Here is an 18,678-nt window from a genome sequence, read left to right as displayed (position 1 = left end):
AAAATTTGTGAGCCAACACAAGAATTATTAAGTATTCCCTAAAGGACTTAAGAGACACTTCAAAAGGTCTTCAAACTCCCACTTGCCAAGACAACTCTTGATTGCAAAAAGATGCCCAAATCTTCATGCATTGTAAAAGTTGTAACATAAAAACCATTAAGATTATAACTAAGCCCAAAACGAAGAGTAGAATCTCATGGTTGAGATTATAGTCTCAAGTGCTTAAGTCGACTTCAAAGTGGTCATTTCTTCATGTTGTTACATTTAAGTATAAACTAAAACTAGTCTAGTTAATTTATTACATATAATAATGAAATGAAAAAAAAATACCAATTTATCTATTACTTGTTAGGAATAAATAAATGTCAATCAAAACCAACAAAAATATACAAATAGCTTGTTTATTCATAAAAACGTACCAAATATAACACAAAAACACTTTTTTTCTAACGCTATGTTATACAACCAAAATGCATGAAAAACTTAGTGGCATAAAAATAAGAATTATAAAAAACAAGTTGCCACAAAACAAATATTTGGTGATTTATTTGCCAAAAGTAATACGAAACATATTTACAAAACCAAAGGTTATCTAAAACTTCAATAAATCATTCTAAACATTTATAAGACGTTCTGATACCACTGATGTGTTTTGATAAACAAAAATCATCTTATATTTTTTAAAATTTTTTTAGTGGCAAACGGTAGACTTTAAAATAACTTGTTTATTTTTATATCATTTTAACAAAAGAACCAAGAGGATCAAAATACATGAACTAGTAACTTAATAGCAATTGTAGGATGTTAAAGAGATAACATTTGAACCTTTAAGCCCAGTTGGACTATGGGAGCTGATGAAGATAGAAAAAATTAAAGAATATAATTTATCTACAATATATCCACCATCAAATGTAAGACCCTTGGAATGCTAGTTCTGATCTTGTATAAAGTATTTTTTAAGCGTTTAAGTTCTTAACATAACTAAGCACCGAAGGTGAAGCATTTTATATCAGCAATACTTGCAAGTAATCTTCAAAACAAAGCTAACAAGAAGAGCTTAAAGAAGCTACGACTTTGGTGAAGAATGAAGCAAGAAAAGGAGTTTCACTAACCAACAATGCAAGCTCGTGTAGTTCTTTTATAGTCCCATGCAAGTAAAGCTTTTACATTACAATAACATAAAGTAATACTAGCCTTTTAAAAGCATGGGGAACAAAGGATGAAGGTTGAGAGGCAACCTGCATTCTTATATATAAAATTAAGTCGTATCTGTTCAAGACAAAAAGTTAGGTTGGTTTCTTTAAGCAAAAAACTAACTAACTAGTAAGAATTTACCAGAGTGCCCAAAATGTTGTATATGACTTATTAAATCATAGTATATGATATAATAACTAGGTTTTCTCTCTTTATTTATTATTTTCACAAATCAATAATTATTCCTTATTTAAATACTAGAGTTTATTATATATTAATAATAAATACTGAAAATGTGCCAATTTGATTAAGGTATGACCCTATGTGATCGTATGTTATTAGAAATATCATTAAATAATGATTCGCTAGCATATAGATCCAACACGTCTCACAGATGACTCCACCCAAGACATCCCATCACAATCACGTAGCTAAAAGGAGAAACCTAACATTACTTGATATTGTTCTGTACATGATGAGTTACAATAGACGAATTCTCCTCACCATACGATTTAGAAGGTCCATTTTTTCCTCCTCTACTATATTTCGTTGCATGTTTGTTTGTGAAAGTGTTCCTTTCCAATGGTTTCTCCACTTTTAGGGAAACCTGGCACATATCTGAATATATCCAACATGAATCAAGACTCACCACAAATGAGATCTTAGGTTTCAAAACCCCAAAAAATTGAGCAATAACTTGTTCTTTCCGCTTTTACTATATCACATCACATCCGAAGTTGTTCAAACTTATGAGTAACTTCCTCTACCGACATGGCTTTTTTGGGACAGGTTATGATACTCCAAGAAATATTCATGTCGATGGTTAAGGTAGAAAGTTGTTCAAACTTATGAGTAACTTCATCTTTGCCAAGCCAACGACCATTGATTTTCCTACAAGTTTCAATTATTTCTTCATGTGATCCCACCAAAGAAGACGTGTTTCCTCGATTAGATGCATACCACCTTCACCTTCAACTATACCGGTATGTCTCGCAGACCAAACACCCATTGAACGATGTTTCACCATTCAATTAATTCGTTAGGTAGTACATATCCCATGAACTTACAAATATCAACTTTCACACCAATATTCCTTATGGGTGACCATGGTATCATCCTAAATGTGATTTCATATTGGCCCAACAAAAGGATTCTACACCTTATCACCATCGTCTCATATCATTTGTTCTAATATAGTCTCTTAATCAGGTGAGTCTTGATGCAACAACTCAAGTTCATGGATCCGTCATTGCAAGCGTTCAATCACCATGTCACGTGGATCTCGTAGATTGCCTCCGTCATTGCATGGAACACATCCACCATCGCAACGGCCATGAGCTACTTGACGCCCACAAATAATATGTTCAGTCATTCATTTGTTTGCTCTGATTGATACCAATATGTGTCCAGACGATCAGATTGAATGGAAAAGTACAATCTACAAGAACTCGAGGAACAAAAAACTAACTCCAAAACTGGATTCTTAACTGGTAATCAAAAAAACTATTTAGCAAAAAATGAAAATATAATCCTTATAAGGAAGATAACATAAGATTCATTCTTTAACCCTAACAAATCATATCTAATTATGATAAGATCCTCAATCAATTGTCTAAATCAAATCTCAAAAAATAAAGTTGCCGAAAAAAAATGTGTTTTTGAGGGCCTAAACGTTCAAAATGGCCGGAAAACAATAAATGTTGTAGCAAATAGAGTTCTCTTAATTGGCTCATTTTAAATGTTGTGTGGGAATTTCATTCAATTCCAAGTTGTTGGATCACTTCGGAAGAATTGTCGCTCATGGAATTATACTTCCATTTCTAAGAGTGCTGACATCATATCAAACCATCATCATCACCAGTACCATCGCATAAGGTGTTCAACACCATTGGAATATTATCTAGCAATTTTATCCAGAATTGTAACGCCCACAGATTCGGGCTAGTAAATTTAGAAACAATAAGCGTTAAAATAACTTTTTGATAAAAGATTATTTAGAGTAAATAATCTTAACCAAGCTATAGTATATGTAACAATGGTTCCGTACATATAAAGAATACCAAAATTCGAGTTATAACGAAAAAGTTATGACCCGTCGAAGTTTTTATGGAAAAATCGGCACGGCACCGTGTAACGTAAAAAAGTTAATTTCTGATAAATTAATTTTTAGCCTTGACGATCTAAACAAAAGTCGTAGAATACATTAACCCGAGAACGTAAATAAAAAGAACGTCCAAATCCAACTTCGTATGAGGAAGTTATGATTTTTCTATGATTTTAGCATAGTAGTGCACAGCCCGGAATTCGAATTTTAGATCGATCGATTTTTATCCAACACAACCTAAATTAGAATTGAGTATCTTATTAATAGGAGCTCAACGATAAAAAGACAGTCGAAAATGGAGTCCGTATATAGAAGTTATGAATTTTACACGGTCGTTAACAATGTAATATTCTTATACTGTTAATTTTAAAATCGGTTTAGAATTAGCCGATGTAGTCAAATGGAGAGTTGTAGATCCTGTCAATACCTACAAGTGGATATAAAGAACACTGAAAATGGAGTTCGTATGTGAAAGTTACGTAATTTAGAAGTCGGAAGGTTGTAGCTATGAAGTGGGTGACGTGGCACTATTTGAGCCATTGCTTTCTCCCATGCCTTGCCACCAGATGGTGACATGTGACACCATCTTGACGACTTGGAGGCCAAGACTCGACGAGTTTGACCTAATTCTAGCCAATAAATACCATGCGAGAGTGCCTTCATTTTTCACACTAAAACCCTTTCACTTCTCTCTCTAACATCTCTCTGAGCCTCCCGAAAACCTAGTAACCTTAAGGAGCTAGAGGAAAAGTCCCAGAGTGCCAGAAGGCATGGAGAAGAAGAGCTTTCGGCTCGGAAGTTCTGCCCCCGCAGAGCACGGTTCCTATCCAAACCTTGGTAAGTGAGATATGTTTATCCTACTTTAACTATAGCTTATGTTTAAGTTTAATATCGTGATTAAGAGCTTATAAACAATCTATATATATATATATATATATATATATATATATATATATATATATATATATATATATATATATATATATATATATATATATATATTAATATATAATACAAAAAGTGTTATTATAGTATATTGTAATTACTCGCGGTACGAGGAAGGGTCGTATAGGGTTGTTGGTTTTCAAAAGCTTTATAATGCCAAAATGGTCCTGCCTTCCGGTGTTTCATGGTTGGCCCCTATTTGTACATAGTGGTTGAAAAGTATTGTTTAACACTTAGAAAAAAATATTGCTAGTAAATAGTCGCAATAAATATTAGACTAAAATCTAGCTGTAATGATACTAGGTTTCCTCAAAGGAAAATAGAATCGTTAGAAGAGAAGTGCTCCCCAAGTTCGGAATCATCACTTTAACAAGTAAGTCCATAGTTACTTTCATCTTACACATAGATATGAAGTATTTAATATAAATTATGTGCTATATGTGCATATTATCTATGTTCTTGGTATCTATGATGAATGAACAAAATATACATGTTTTATTCGATTTAAACTGTATACGTACTTTATAACCATAATTATAATGGGTAAAGATTGGTAGATAATAGATGAGAGATGAAAGATTTTATAGATGAAGAGAGATGAAGAAGGATAATGAAAAGTGAGAGACGATGATAAGCCTTGACCCAAGCATTGACCCAATCATCTAGCAGGGTATAGATGACAAGCACAAACTATTGTAGACAGTCTGGTGGAACATTAGTAGGCTCGCAACCTGTAGGTGTTGTCAACGATGTGTTCAGTAGATGTACTCTAAAAACGCTGACAGATTTAGACTTAGTGCCTCATACACGAACATTTGACAACTATGGACTTAGTGCCTTATAAATAAACGTTGGGAGCTATGGATTTAGTACCCTACAGATGAACATTGGTAGCTATGGAATTAGTGTTGAATCTATATGACCAAGAATCAATATGGAGTGATATTGCTAATAATATATGATCATGTAAGGTCACACCTTTATCAAGTCGGCACATTTTGTATATTTATTATTAATATGAGTATTAATAAATAATATTAATTCTTGTATTTTAATTAGGGAATGATTATTGTTTTGTGAATATAATAATTATAAGAGAGTATTACTAGTTATTATTTCATATGGTATGAATTAATAAGTGATGCACGAGATTTTGGACTAGTTGGATTATTTTGTCTTTTACCTAAAGACAAAGTTTATATTTTATAAACATGGAGTTTATAAAAAACAATCTTACTTTTTAAAAGGCATAATGATGGTGTAAGAGGTTGCTTTTTCAACCTTCCACCTTTTATCTCCCATGCTTCTAAAGGCTACCATTACTTTAGATTATTTTAATGGTTAGACCTTACTTTTCATGGGCTATATAAGAGATTAATGAGGCTTGAATTTTTGCAAGATTGAAACACTTCTTTCTTCGTTTCTTTCTTTCTAAAACCGTGAGCATGGAGAAGCTCTCCACTTTTGAAGTTTGGTGCTTTGCTTTGGTGGTTTAGAAGATCTCTTGCGTTTTTCCCTTTAGTGCTTAATTGGGTTAAGCAAATAAAGGCTTTAGACACTCAAGAATACAAGAAGGAACTATTATTCCAAGTCCCTTACTCTTGATGGCGGATACTTGTAGAGAAGATGATACACTTTGATCTTTTGTTATCTTCATCAACACCCCAAAACCAAGTGGGTTCAAAGGCTTCAATGGTTATTGGTGGGTTTTGAACATTCTAACACTCCTAAGTGTACATGCAACCCTAAATACCTTGGATCTATGTTTTCATTATTATACATGCAAATATGAACATTTCCAAGCTATTCATCCTAACTAGCATAATAACATTGATTCATATGAATATATGAAGTTAAAATTACTTACCTCTTTGATATAGAACATCTTCATGAAGCTTGAGTGCCTAGTGCCCCAAGTGTGACCCCTCAAATGGTTCACACAACACCAAATACACATGGAATGACTTAAGAGAAATTCACACTTCATGAAAATCGGCTAGCCCTTCCTATCACTCATAGTGGCCGATTTTCTCCAAGAATAAGATCATTATATAGTTAGGGTTACACCATGTAAACCGTAATTGTCATGGCCTTTCATTTCCATGATCCATGGGTACAAATACACCATGGAGCATCCATGAAGCGTCTAATAGGTTTTAGCCCAACTTAACAATCCATGGAGCATTAGCCCACAATATAAGTATGGATGATTTAGACAATCAACCCATATATTTAATTAGTCTTCTTTTAATCACTTAATTAATCCTAGATTAATTCTTGATGAATACTAATTAAATAATCTTATTAATATATTACAACTTATAATATATATTAACAAACCTTAAGTGTTATTTCTCTCATTTTAGTCTATCCAAATGCATGATGCCATACAACCCAAATGGACCATGTCGGGTCGGGTCAAGTCTTACAAATTATAGTTATGGACTTAGACATTAATCCAACAGTCTCCCACTTGGATAAGTCTAAAACTATTTTCACGTATGACTTCAAGAACCGACTGGCAATTGTAGCTCTCAAAAGCTTTTGTCGAACTCTGACCTTGTAGATGAACTCTGACCTTTGTCAATGACTTTTCCATTAGATAAGGGATCGTATATTCCTCCATTCTAGATATCATATGGACTGAGACATGGATTATAATCTTCTCTTAGTCCATTTGTTGTTTCCCAATTTCCAATTTATGACGACTGCCTAATTGAATAAATCAAATCAGTCCAGGCCCGGCCGAGCACTTACATTTGTCATCAACAAATCATCGAGGGGCCCACAGATATCGCTTTTATCCCGAAGGTAAAAGGAATGGATAATCTTTGACTCATATGGCTTGTTCTACTACTTGTTGAATCATACACAAAGGCACGTTTTATAACATCGAGTTACCGATTGCATTTTCGTGCAATGAATGTACAACCAACTCATAGTAACAACTCATATCTCTAGGTTTGAATAATATAAGATATTATCGTCTCATGATCACTCGTGATAAAATCCATGAAGTGATTCCAATGAGCGCGGGTTAAATCCAATACTCAGAACTTATGAGCACTCATGAGTGTTGTAACCCTTTGTCCAACACCTTAGACCTCTACAAGCCAAACCATGACAGTCTTAATTCATATCTACTTCCAACATATGACCGACTGTAGATGATTTGAATAACTTAGTCATCCAGAACAATGACCTAGTTATTTTGGAAGTTAAAACATGCAAAGTGAAACACAATAATAATTGAATCCAATATGGTATCAAAACCTATGAAGATAAATAAAACACCTTTTATTTATCACCATATGATTACACATTATTCATTGTATATTGTTTCAGTTATCAACTTTCTTTTTTGAATTTAAAACAATAGTTGTCCCATGCTCCAGGCATGTACACTATGTTTTCTAAACACTAGTCATGCCATACACCAAGTATGCATACTATGTTTGTCTATGATCTTTACTTTGTGAAATAGATCACCTGAACAAAACTCCAATGATCCTCTTTTCATAGTCCCAAATCCTTACTGTAAATGAAAGAATTCCAAATTCATGCCATTTACTGAAATCTGTTAGATTCTAAATTTATATGCATTGATCCTCTTGTAATGATTATGCACTAAGTTAGAAAGACTTAAAAACAACCATTACAGAGCATTCCAAAGGAGATCAGCTCCTTGGAAACATCCTTCTTGCATTAAGTTTCCTAATCTTATACAGATTGAATAATTTCTAACTTTGAAACATTTCCATATTTCATTTTGACTATCACTTCTGAACAAGAGTTGCCTCCTTACAGAATATGTCAATATGGTCCTTCCAGATTTATCAATATACTTCCAACTGTCCTTGAGCAACCAATCTTTGGTAAACCTTAGATTGTCTTCGACAATTGTTTAATCCTTTTAGTCATATCCAATTTTAGACCTTTTCCCTTCTTAATGCCCCATGCATTTAGAAAATTTTAGAAGGATAAATATTATAGCACATGCAATCGATCCTATATCCGAAGCATATGGGACACGATTCAAGATATCTCACATAAAGACATGATACTAGACCAATCCTTTTGCTACAATATTTCTATTTCCCAAGTTCTCATAATTTCAGATTATGAAAAGAGAAACCGTAATCATAATCGGATTTGAGAACGCAAATAATAGACCCATATACAGAATATCCTTATGTTGGCCATTCCAACATGAAATTCATATATATATATATATATATATATATATATATATATATATATATATATATATATATATATATCCTTGACTAAATACGATTAAAACCTTAATCTAAGCTTTTAGATTTGAGACGAAGTATAATTTCCTCTCCCTTAATTATAGCAAAACAACTCTTTCCCAATTGAAACCTTTTTGTTTTCTATAATTAACATTGCTAACTTGCAACCTCTATCATAATTATCATGCTTCCACTAACATGATGATTATTAGCATAACACTTATACTCCTACTAGCTTTAACATGTACTCAGAAATTAGCTGGACTTGTAGAAGTCAATACATTATTGACTTTTTTTACCAAAGTTCAGATTTCTGATACTAGATTGCTTTGATAAAACTTTATCAATATCATACGCCTTATCTTAGATAGCTCACAGGTGTGTCTAAACACTTTTAAGAACTATCAAAAGGGATGTCGTAATAATAGTCTTGATTGTTTAGACCTTTTCCACTTCTCATCCATGTTAGTGTGCCGGTAAACCACACACGCTCCACTAACGACTTTCAGAATGCGAATATCACAATTGCTATCTAGCTAAAATCTACTTAGTGAAAGTGTTTCCTCACCATCATTTTCATGAATCGGAGAGAGACCTTATGACACTTAGATTTAATGGTGTATTTGTTCTTATCCTTGTGAATTATCAAAACCATAGTCACAAGACAAGGATAATGACAAATCCAAACTCATATGGACTGAACTCAATCTTAATTTCTTGCCACTTGACAGCTCAAGGGCCTGCCATTGCTTCCAAGTTGTTGTGCAACCAATTGTGAACTCTAAGAACACATATGCAAAGCCAACTTTAATTGGAATGGGCACAGAATATGTCAACACAATAGGTTATAAACCTCAATTCGTGTGCTAGTGAAGAACTTCAGGTTTTATTCTTGAGTAGTTATTGAGACTTTCAAGACCTTTAAGACTCCCACTGTCCTCTTGACATATAAGACTTTCTTGTCAGATATTCAAGAGAGATTATGGATTCTAATCAAGACAAACACTTCACACAATTGGCCTTAGTTGGTCTTTGTTTTATCCAAAACATCATAACTTACCAATTTCAAATGTACAACAGTAGAAAACTTTTACTTTTACATTTGACTTATGTTTTAAACCTTCTCTAACACATGTCACTCAAGTTACAATCTTGGATTATGACTCTAAGACTTGTATTGGAACGAAGTATGACTCATCTTCTTGATTTAACCATTTCAACAATTCAAGATTCCTCTTCTTAGTCATAAGAATGCACTAAGATTTCCTTAGAGAACTAATTGTGCTATGGTTTCTTAATCATTAAGATGATCACAAAAGCTGATACTAAAGTACTCTCCCAACTTTTCAGATTTGAGAAACTTTTATCTTTCTGCCTAAGTTGATTCTTCTTATTCGCTCTGTCATACATTGGAACCTTTTCGAATGTCTCAGAATTACACTTAACCTTGTAATTATAACCATATTTACTGAGCTTTAGTAAATTATGACGAATAATCTTATCGGTCTTTTGTGGTGGACTTGACCAGTGCACAAGAATATGTACTCAATCCCTTAGTCCTTTACTTGACTCACACATCCATGTGAACAAGTAGTTCTTCTTAAATTTTCCAATGCTTGAAAGTTCTCATCCATCATGCTATACAACTTGCATGATTCCAAGTCTCGGTCCAATCGAAACCTTGGGTGATGAGCATCTTTCCTTATTTGGTAAATTTAGACATTACCACAAATGAAAGAATCAATTTCATATTTCCACTCTTTCTATTAATGGAATCATATAAGCAACAATTTTTTCACAAACGCCATTGTAAGGATACATAAAATAAATAAAATAAACAATTTCCTTATATTTTTAAAAACTTTGCAGAAAAACTTTACAATCCATATGAAAACTTTTTGTTATCTATTCCTAAGCAATATCTCATAACTCCTAAGAAGTAGCTCAAGAATCCGATCTTCAAACTATGCGATAGAAATCCATCTACGCGATCAGATTCAGCATATTCTTTCTTTAAGTTTCTTCACTTTTTCTTTGATTCTTAAAACATCACCATGTGACCTAGTCACATCATCTATCAAGAATCGCATAATAGAAAGTTAGCAGAGTTAGATAGTGGACTTTACCTGAAGTAGAGTCAACATTATTGACTTTAACACCCTTAGGTAAATTGGCAGCTTCGCAACCCATGCCCCTTCCTTTGGCAATATAACATATGGGCGCTTTGGTAATGGAACATGGGACTATCATAGACTTAGCCTTTCTCTTTACCATTTGGTCAACTGAGTTGACTACGGCCGATCCCTTTCCATTAGGAAGAGAGAGCTTTACTGGATATCCAATGTCATTATTGCCAATGTCCACAAGTTTTAGGAAGTTGATCTTAGCAAATAGATAAGATCATTAAAGGTCTTGTCATAGTCTGTTTCATAGGAGTCCCAAAGGAACTCACTATGTGACTTTGAAAGTGATTGAACCACCAACTTTCTTAAGACTTTGACACCCAACTATCCCGACTTGTCAATATGTGACTACATCTCCAAGATGTGACCACACATAGACCTTTACTTGCCAATAGGGAATGAGTGACCATAAACTTTTCAAGAACTTGTGGGTTAAGGAGAATAACTGGAAGAGGTGAAAGAAGTATGATTTCCATGGGACATCATCTTCATTTAGGGAAGCTTGTTTCAACAGATTTGGGAAGATCATAAATGTCTAAACCATACATCTTTTTGGGAGATATTCAAGATAATTGATTTAAAATCCATAATATAACACCCAATATGAAATATTAAGGCTAGGACCCAACACAACACTTTTATAACTTGGAAGAGGGATGATGTAATCCAAGCTATAAAATATTTGAAGGTATGTGAATGATGATTCACCAATTTCCACCAAGATAAACGAAATGTATTATTAGGTTTTAATTGGTTTTGAAACTCCTAGATCTTTGAGATTCATTGAACTTTTCAATGGCATGTTTCAATCTCGAGTGTGCCCTTCAGGTTTTGTGACTGGGATGTCGAGGATCACAAAACAAGGTGTGAATAACCATGCAAATATACTTGGTACCCTTAAGTGTTTACCCCTTAATCGATGTTCCGGTTAACCACCACTACTAGAAAACTAGCCTTTAATGACGCGCAAACAATGACACTCGCCGATAGAGGGCGTGCATTTGTGGGTGCCCTAAAAAATAATGTCAGTTTTGCAAAATTTGAAGGATAGAAGACACACATTTGTGTGTGCCTTAAAATTAGTGTTAGAAAAGAAAAAAAGCAAATGCGGAGGGCGCCTTTTATAAAATGTTCGTCATGTAAGTATGTCGCTTTATAAATTTTTAATGAAACACGCCTTTTAGGCGGGAAATGATCGATCGACAAAAATCCCCAAAATTTTGGAGGACCCGCTCATTCATTCCTCTCCACTTGTCGATGACCTTCATTTTCTCCCCTCCTTCTCTCTGTAAAACCTAGCAGCCGCCACCACCAGAAACATGGTTTTATGTTGGCTTCGTTCTGTGTTGTAAGAACGAGAGTCTGATCCTTCATTAATAGCTAAAGGGGGAAAATCCCCCAAAATTTTGAAGTACCCCGCTCACTCCTCTTCACCTATACCCCACTCCATCTACAACGAATCCCAACGTTTACAAACCCTATAATTCAAAACGATTTCCATTCCTCACGAGTGCTTTCCAGTCAACGACCTGATCAGCCTCATCGGCAACTCGGTCTCACCTCACCTCGTCAGCGAGCTGAGGCTCACCTCTACACACATGCGACTACAACTCTTCAAATCACCTTAAGCCCTACCCTTTCTCTCTATCCAGGAGCCAGTAATGGCGGCAAAGAAGATCAACAATGAAGACCAACTCGTTCGATTTCTCCCTAAAAATGGTGCTTCTCCTAAATCCAAGTTTACTCTTTACTCTCTGAGTTTGTTTTCTCCCTAATTGATGCATCCACCTTCTCATCTCGCTCCCTCTACCAGGTTTTCTCTCATCTCTCTCCTCTATAGATGAGTTTGTTTTCTCCCGATACCCTAACATTTCTCTCTATTGACGCTCCATCATCTCACGTTCATCTTCAAAAACAACTTCATCGGAAAAATGCAACCTGTAATGGTTGTGAAGAAGACCAATTGGTTCGAATATTCCCCTAAAACCTGGTACAACTTCTCCTCAATTCGACTTCACTCTTCAATCTTCAAGCGATTGACTGGTTTTTCACTCTCAAACCCCAAACCCTACATTGATTTTACACACAGAGAAACATATAAGTGTTGTCAGCTACTGTGCTCCATTATTACCACATGGTGCTCTAGATTTTTTAGGGCTCATGTCATCTGTTCATCGCCTCCCTACCACAAGAGATCTTATAGTTCTTCCCAAATATACCCCTTCATTCATCTTTTCTATCAACATTGTATGCCACCAACGTTCCTTTAAAGGTGACTTCTTTTTTTATTTTTGATAACGTGAGCCCTAATTTGTATCTTGCTTTAACTTTTCTATCAACGTCGTATGGTTTGATTAGTGTAAGTTTTTTCTCTAATTTGGTAGATTTGCAGTTGCATACCAACTGTTTGTTTAAATGCCTACACACCACTTTAGTGAAAAAGGAAGTGGATAACACAGACATCTGGTAGCTCATATTATTGAGTATTTATATATGTGTAGTAGGATTATGAATATTCTTCCAATCAATATAACGCTCATACTGGTGGTTTCAATTCAAGGAGCTTATGAAGATTTTGTTGTAGATCATTTGGTGATGGAAATTTGTGTTGAAGACGATTTTAGTTTCCTTGTTTGGGGTATTTTTGGAATTGTGTCTTCTTTGACTTGCATTTTATTATTTCAGGGGCTTTCAATTGAATCAGTTTGTATGCAGCGCCTACTTAATCGTTGATTGTCGCTTTCTTTCTCATACAAGATGGTAAATATTCGCAAATTACCCATTTCCCTTAAATTTACAGATAATCATGTATAAATTGAAGGTTGGTTCACTAGATGAACAGTAGGCAAAAACCTTCAAGTTAAATTTTATGATATAAAACATTTGTTGTATGTTTTTATGTATTTATTTGTGTGTCTACTAATCGAGATTAACATGAATTGGAAGCATTAATGCAGTATATAGTATATACCATATGTATGCTTAAAGATCTGTCTGTTTTTTTTCCATTAGATAATGGTTTTATGGTGTTTTCCTCCAGGCAAAGTTCAACACATAATTTAAGTATAACAAATCGTTGCCTATCAGTTAACTTCATAAATCCTTTTTGAATTTTCACCAATACTTTCTTGGATTTTGATCTTGCAGAACCACTGTGCCTCAAAATTTTATTTTCAAAAATTTTTTAAGGGAAAAATTACTAAAATACCCCTAATTCTAGAGATGGTTGCTCTAGTTACCCCCACCTACGACCGCCCCTGACTATAGCACGTGACATAGTTATCGATACATTTATGTCTGCATTAACTTGTTCTATCAGTTTTTTGGATGGATCTTGTGAATTTATGAACACTCAACATTACTTGATTGCTCATTCTCTCTCATACAAATAAATACGAAACCTGTGGTTGATGAAGGTAATGCATACCATCTTAACTGACCTTAGTTGTTTTTTACATTTTAATTCATTCATGATTCAGCTTTCAAAATTTTTCTCATTGCCTTATCAGATTGTTAATCAACTACTTTTAAATGGTAATATCTATGCAAATTAAATTCATTCCTGACTTTTTTACTCTCTTCTGTTTACTGCCCAATTCTATTGTTTTTGTCACAGAGCCTAAACCTTGTTGATCAAGGTTAATCTCCATGTTTACAACTTACAATTATGATGTATGTTCATGGAAAATTTGTACAATCATGATTCAGAGTCAATATTTTCATAATTTGGAATCGTCCTTGCAATTGGAACTTTAAGAATAAGATTTTCAAATATTTGTTATAATTATTATTATTGTTATTATCCATGTGAACTTTAAATTCTTGTTATTGGTAGGTTAATATGATTCGAAAAACCACCATATTGGATGTGATGAGAAGACTTCTTCAGGCAAGAAAATGTTAGAAGATGTTTAGTGAAGCTTTGATTGTCATACTCATGGGTGCCAAAAAAATTATGTTTTGCAGACAAAGAATATCATGGTTTCATCACATGTTGGGACAAAAGAAGCCAGTCAGGGAAAATATATCTCGATACTGAACATCATTCAGGGAGAAGTTGACCCTACTCAGGTCAGTCAAGTCAACATACATTTTGCAATCTGAAAACTTCCATGGATGATATTGTAAGATGCTTTTATTATTAGGTTCATGATAGTTTGCAGCGAATACGTAAGAAAGCTTGTTAATTTTATTGAATGGGCTCCTGCTAGCATTCAGGTATGTAATGTTTCCTGCTAAGGTATTATAATTTACAACCAAATATTCTTTTTAAATTCTGATATCGATTTTTTTTGCCTTATGGGACACGTTGATCTTTCAAGAAAGTCTCAATATGTTCAAACTGCCCATAGGGTAAGATTCGTATAAATTATTGTGGGATTTATTTATTTATGAATACAGGGGCTTCCCTTTGTTTGATGTAAGTTATTCTAGTCTTATACTTACTGTTGATTCAATAAATACCTATATACTTCCATTTAATAGGAACTATAGTAAACAAATTTCAAGACATGGTCCCGACACAATTTAAGGTTTAAAAAACTTAGGATAATTTCATGACATTTTACAATTCCATGTTATAAACCCTAATCTAAATTTCATGATCATTATTCATGGCATAGGAGGATGAACTCTCAAAAGTAATTATTTCGTATAGAGTAGAAGCAGATACTTGGAATGCATTTGTTGAGTTTCTAGAAGCTGCTTAGGATTTCCAGTATTCTTTTATGGAGGAAAAGGAAAAGAAGGTCAAGTATGTAATTTCTAATTATGTCCATATTCAAGGTATATTTTAATTTTACACCTTTTGATTATGTAGCTATAGAAACCAAGGTATATTTTAATTTTACACCTTTTGATTATTTATTGGCCTAGAAAATAAAAACATTGAGGCACTTTTTTACTGTTTTCATTTGGTCCAGGTTCTTCCTATCTTTGGTGCAGCAGATAGTCTTAAAGAGCAATTTTACCAAGCAATTGATAATGTTTTTAGGCAAGATGAATTCATATTTTGTATCTTATTTTGTATTTTGTATGACATTAACTTTTGTGCAATGGATTGTATTTTTTCTGTATGGTATTTTATTTTCTATTATGAGACATGAAATGCAAATTTAAATTGAAAATTAGTACATATATAAATAATATTTTTTAAAAAATAAAAATAAAAATTACGATACGCAAAAATGTGTGTCATCTTCATTTATGACATGGCCTTTCTTGACAGCGACTTTAATGATACGCATTGCGTGTCATAAATGTGCGTCGTAAATGCACGTCGTCTCTCGTTATGACAGGGCGTTCCTTGACGCGCATTTGCGCGTCGTCTGAGCGGTTTACGACGTGCAATGAGCGTCGTAAAAGGCTATTTTTCTAGTAGTGCACACACGCTCCATCGATACTATGATAAACATTAAGTTACTCTTTGAGAGTGGACACCCATTAAACTGTCATTTTATAGGCAGTAACCTTATACTCCCCTTATAGACCGGCTTCGTAAATGAGACCTACTAACGGTAAGACTTACTTTACTCTTATACATAAATATCAATATTATTAACTTATAATATTATAAAGTATAAGTGTTTAATTTTAACTTTTAAAATTCTAAGGGCTAACTTGGAATTAAAGTATTCATAAGTGAAAACGTTTCAAATTCCAAAACATGAGGGCATGTTTTGAAACTATTCAAAACTAATTAATTCCATAACTTATGAGTTTAAAGTAGTTTTAATTAAAAGACTCTTCAAGTTCCATAACTTGAGGACAAGTTCTTGAAGACTTTAAACTAATAAAAGAATGTAACTTTTCTTTAATTTGTAACTTATGGAATTAATTAAGGTTACACATTTTGTTACTTGATGAAGTGACTCTTGAACCTCCATAACTTGAGGACAAGACTCTTCATTTTTTGTAACCATTGCCAACTTTTATGAGTTTTATGAAACTTAAATGTGACTTTTCATATAACTTGAGGACAAGTTACAAAAACACATTTTAGAATCAACTCTTTCATGTAATTAGCATAACTTTTAAAGTAATCCAAAACATGAATCTATTGACAATTATCTTTGAAATTGAATTAGCATGAACATTACTACATGAAAAACAAGTTTAGAAGTTCAAAAACAGCTTAGGGTAGTGTTCCTAATCCAATTCCAGCGAAAACAGCAAACAACAAGCTGTCAGCACCCAAAACTCATCGAGTTCATGCCCAAAATGAAGAACTCGTCGAGTTTTTTTGCATAAACTCGTCGAGTTTTATGGTCTGAACAGATTCAATATTGAAAAAACACATTTGCATCAAGTATAAGAGAAAGCAAGCCTAGGCTCTAATATCACTGTTGGGTTTTGAACATTCTAACACTCCTAAGTGTACATGAAACCCTAAATACCTTGGATCTATGTTTTCTCTATTATACATGCAAATATGAACTTTCCAAGGTATTCATCCTAAGTAGCATAATAGCATTGATTCATATGAATAAATCAAGTTAGAATTACATAACTCTTTGATGTGGAATGTCTTCATGAAGCTTGAGTGCCTAGTGCCCCAAGTGTGACACCTCAAAAGTTCACACAGCACCAAATACACATGGAATGACTTGAGAGAAATTCACATTTCATGAAAATCAGCTAGCCGTTCCTATCACTAATAGTGGCCGATTTTCTCCAAGAATAAGATCATTATATAGTTAGGGTTACACCATGTAAACCCTAATTGTCATGGCCTTTCATTTCCATGATCCATGGGTACAAATACACCATGGAGCGTCTAATGGGTTTTAGCCCAACTTAACAATCCATGGAGCATTAGCCCACTATATAAGTATGGATGATTAACACAATCAACCCATATATTTAACTAGTCTTGTTTTAATCGCTTAATTAATCCTAGATTAATTCTTGATGAATACTAATTAAATAATCTTATTAATATATTAGAACTTATAATATATATTAACAAACCTTAAGTGTTATTTCTCTCATTTTAGTCTATCCAAATGCATGATGCCATGCAACCCAAATGGACCATGTCGGGTCGGGTCAAGTCTTACCAATTATAGTTATGGACTTAGACATTAATCCAAAAGTTATCTCAAAAACATCCTATGGTTCGTTTTATTTCATTCTAACCTCTATAAATGGATCCATGATGATTTAGTTTTGTTATGAACTAAAAATAAACTTGTTATTTTTAAAGTCTTCCGTTGTCGAATTTTATGAAAAACAAACTTTTATTTCGTATCAAAAACCAAGAGTGGAATCTAAGCCATCTTTTTTATGTTAGAATGATTTTTTATGTTTGATAATCTTTGGATTTTGGAAAACAAGCATGGATTTCTTTTCATTAAGAAAAATCCATATTTTTTTTCTTTGGCATCTTCTATAAAATTGTTTATTTTTATATAGAGAAAATTACATGAATGGCTTTGGGGTAATTTACGTGCTTGGTCCCAAACTTATTTTTAAACTTGGAAGGTCCATACTATCTGTTTTTGTTACGCGTTTGGTCCTTACTGTTTGTTTTTGTTACACGCTTGGTCCATGTCAGTAACACCCAGGATCAGGAAGACCAGGAAAGGAAAGAAAAGCCCTAAGTCAAAGGAGTCAACTCATCGAGTCCAAGGAGGAACACGACAAGTCAGAGCATGACTCGTGTCGCAGATTAAGTGACCGACTCGGTGAGTCTGGTCTGGGTTGGCAAACACTAATTTCCGGACTTGGTACCCTATTTAAGCATCATTTCAGGCCTCCATCCCAGCCTCCATCACTCCCTTTACCTACTCTCGAAACCCTAAGCCTCCATTGTAGTGCTCTCAAGCTTTCTTTGCCATTTTTGGGTGCTTTGAAGCTAAAATGAAGAAAGGAACCTTTGGTGATTCAAGAATTGGCAGTAGATTCTGAGTTGGTGTGATATTTCAGATCATTTAAAGGTATGAAGCTCATACCTTGGCTGTTATTCATTTAGATCCCCTTTCCTAGTTAGATTTTA

Source organism: Lactuca sativa, chromosome 3 (assembly GCF_002870075.4).
Source record: "Lactuca sativa cultivar Salinas chromosome 3, Lsat_Salinas_v11, whole genome shotgun sequence".
NCBI lineage: Eukaryota > Viridiplantae > Streptophyta > Magnoliopsida > Asterales > Asteraceae > Lactuca > Lactuca sativa.
This window is presented reverse-complemented; position numbering follows the sequence as displayed.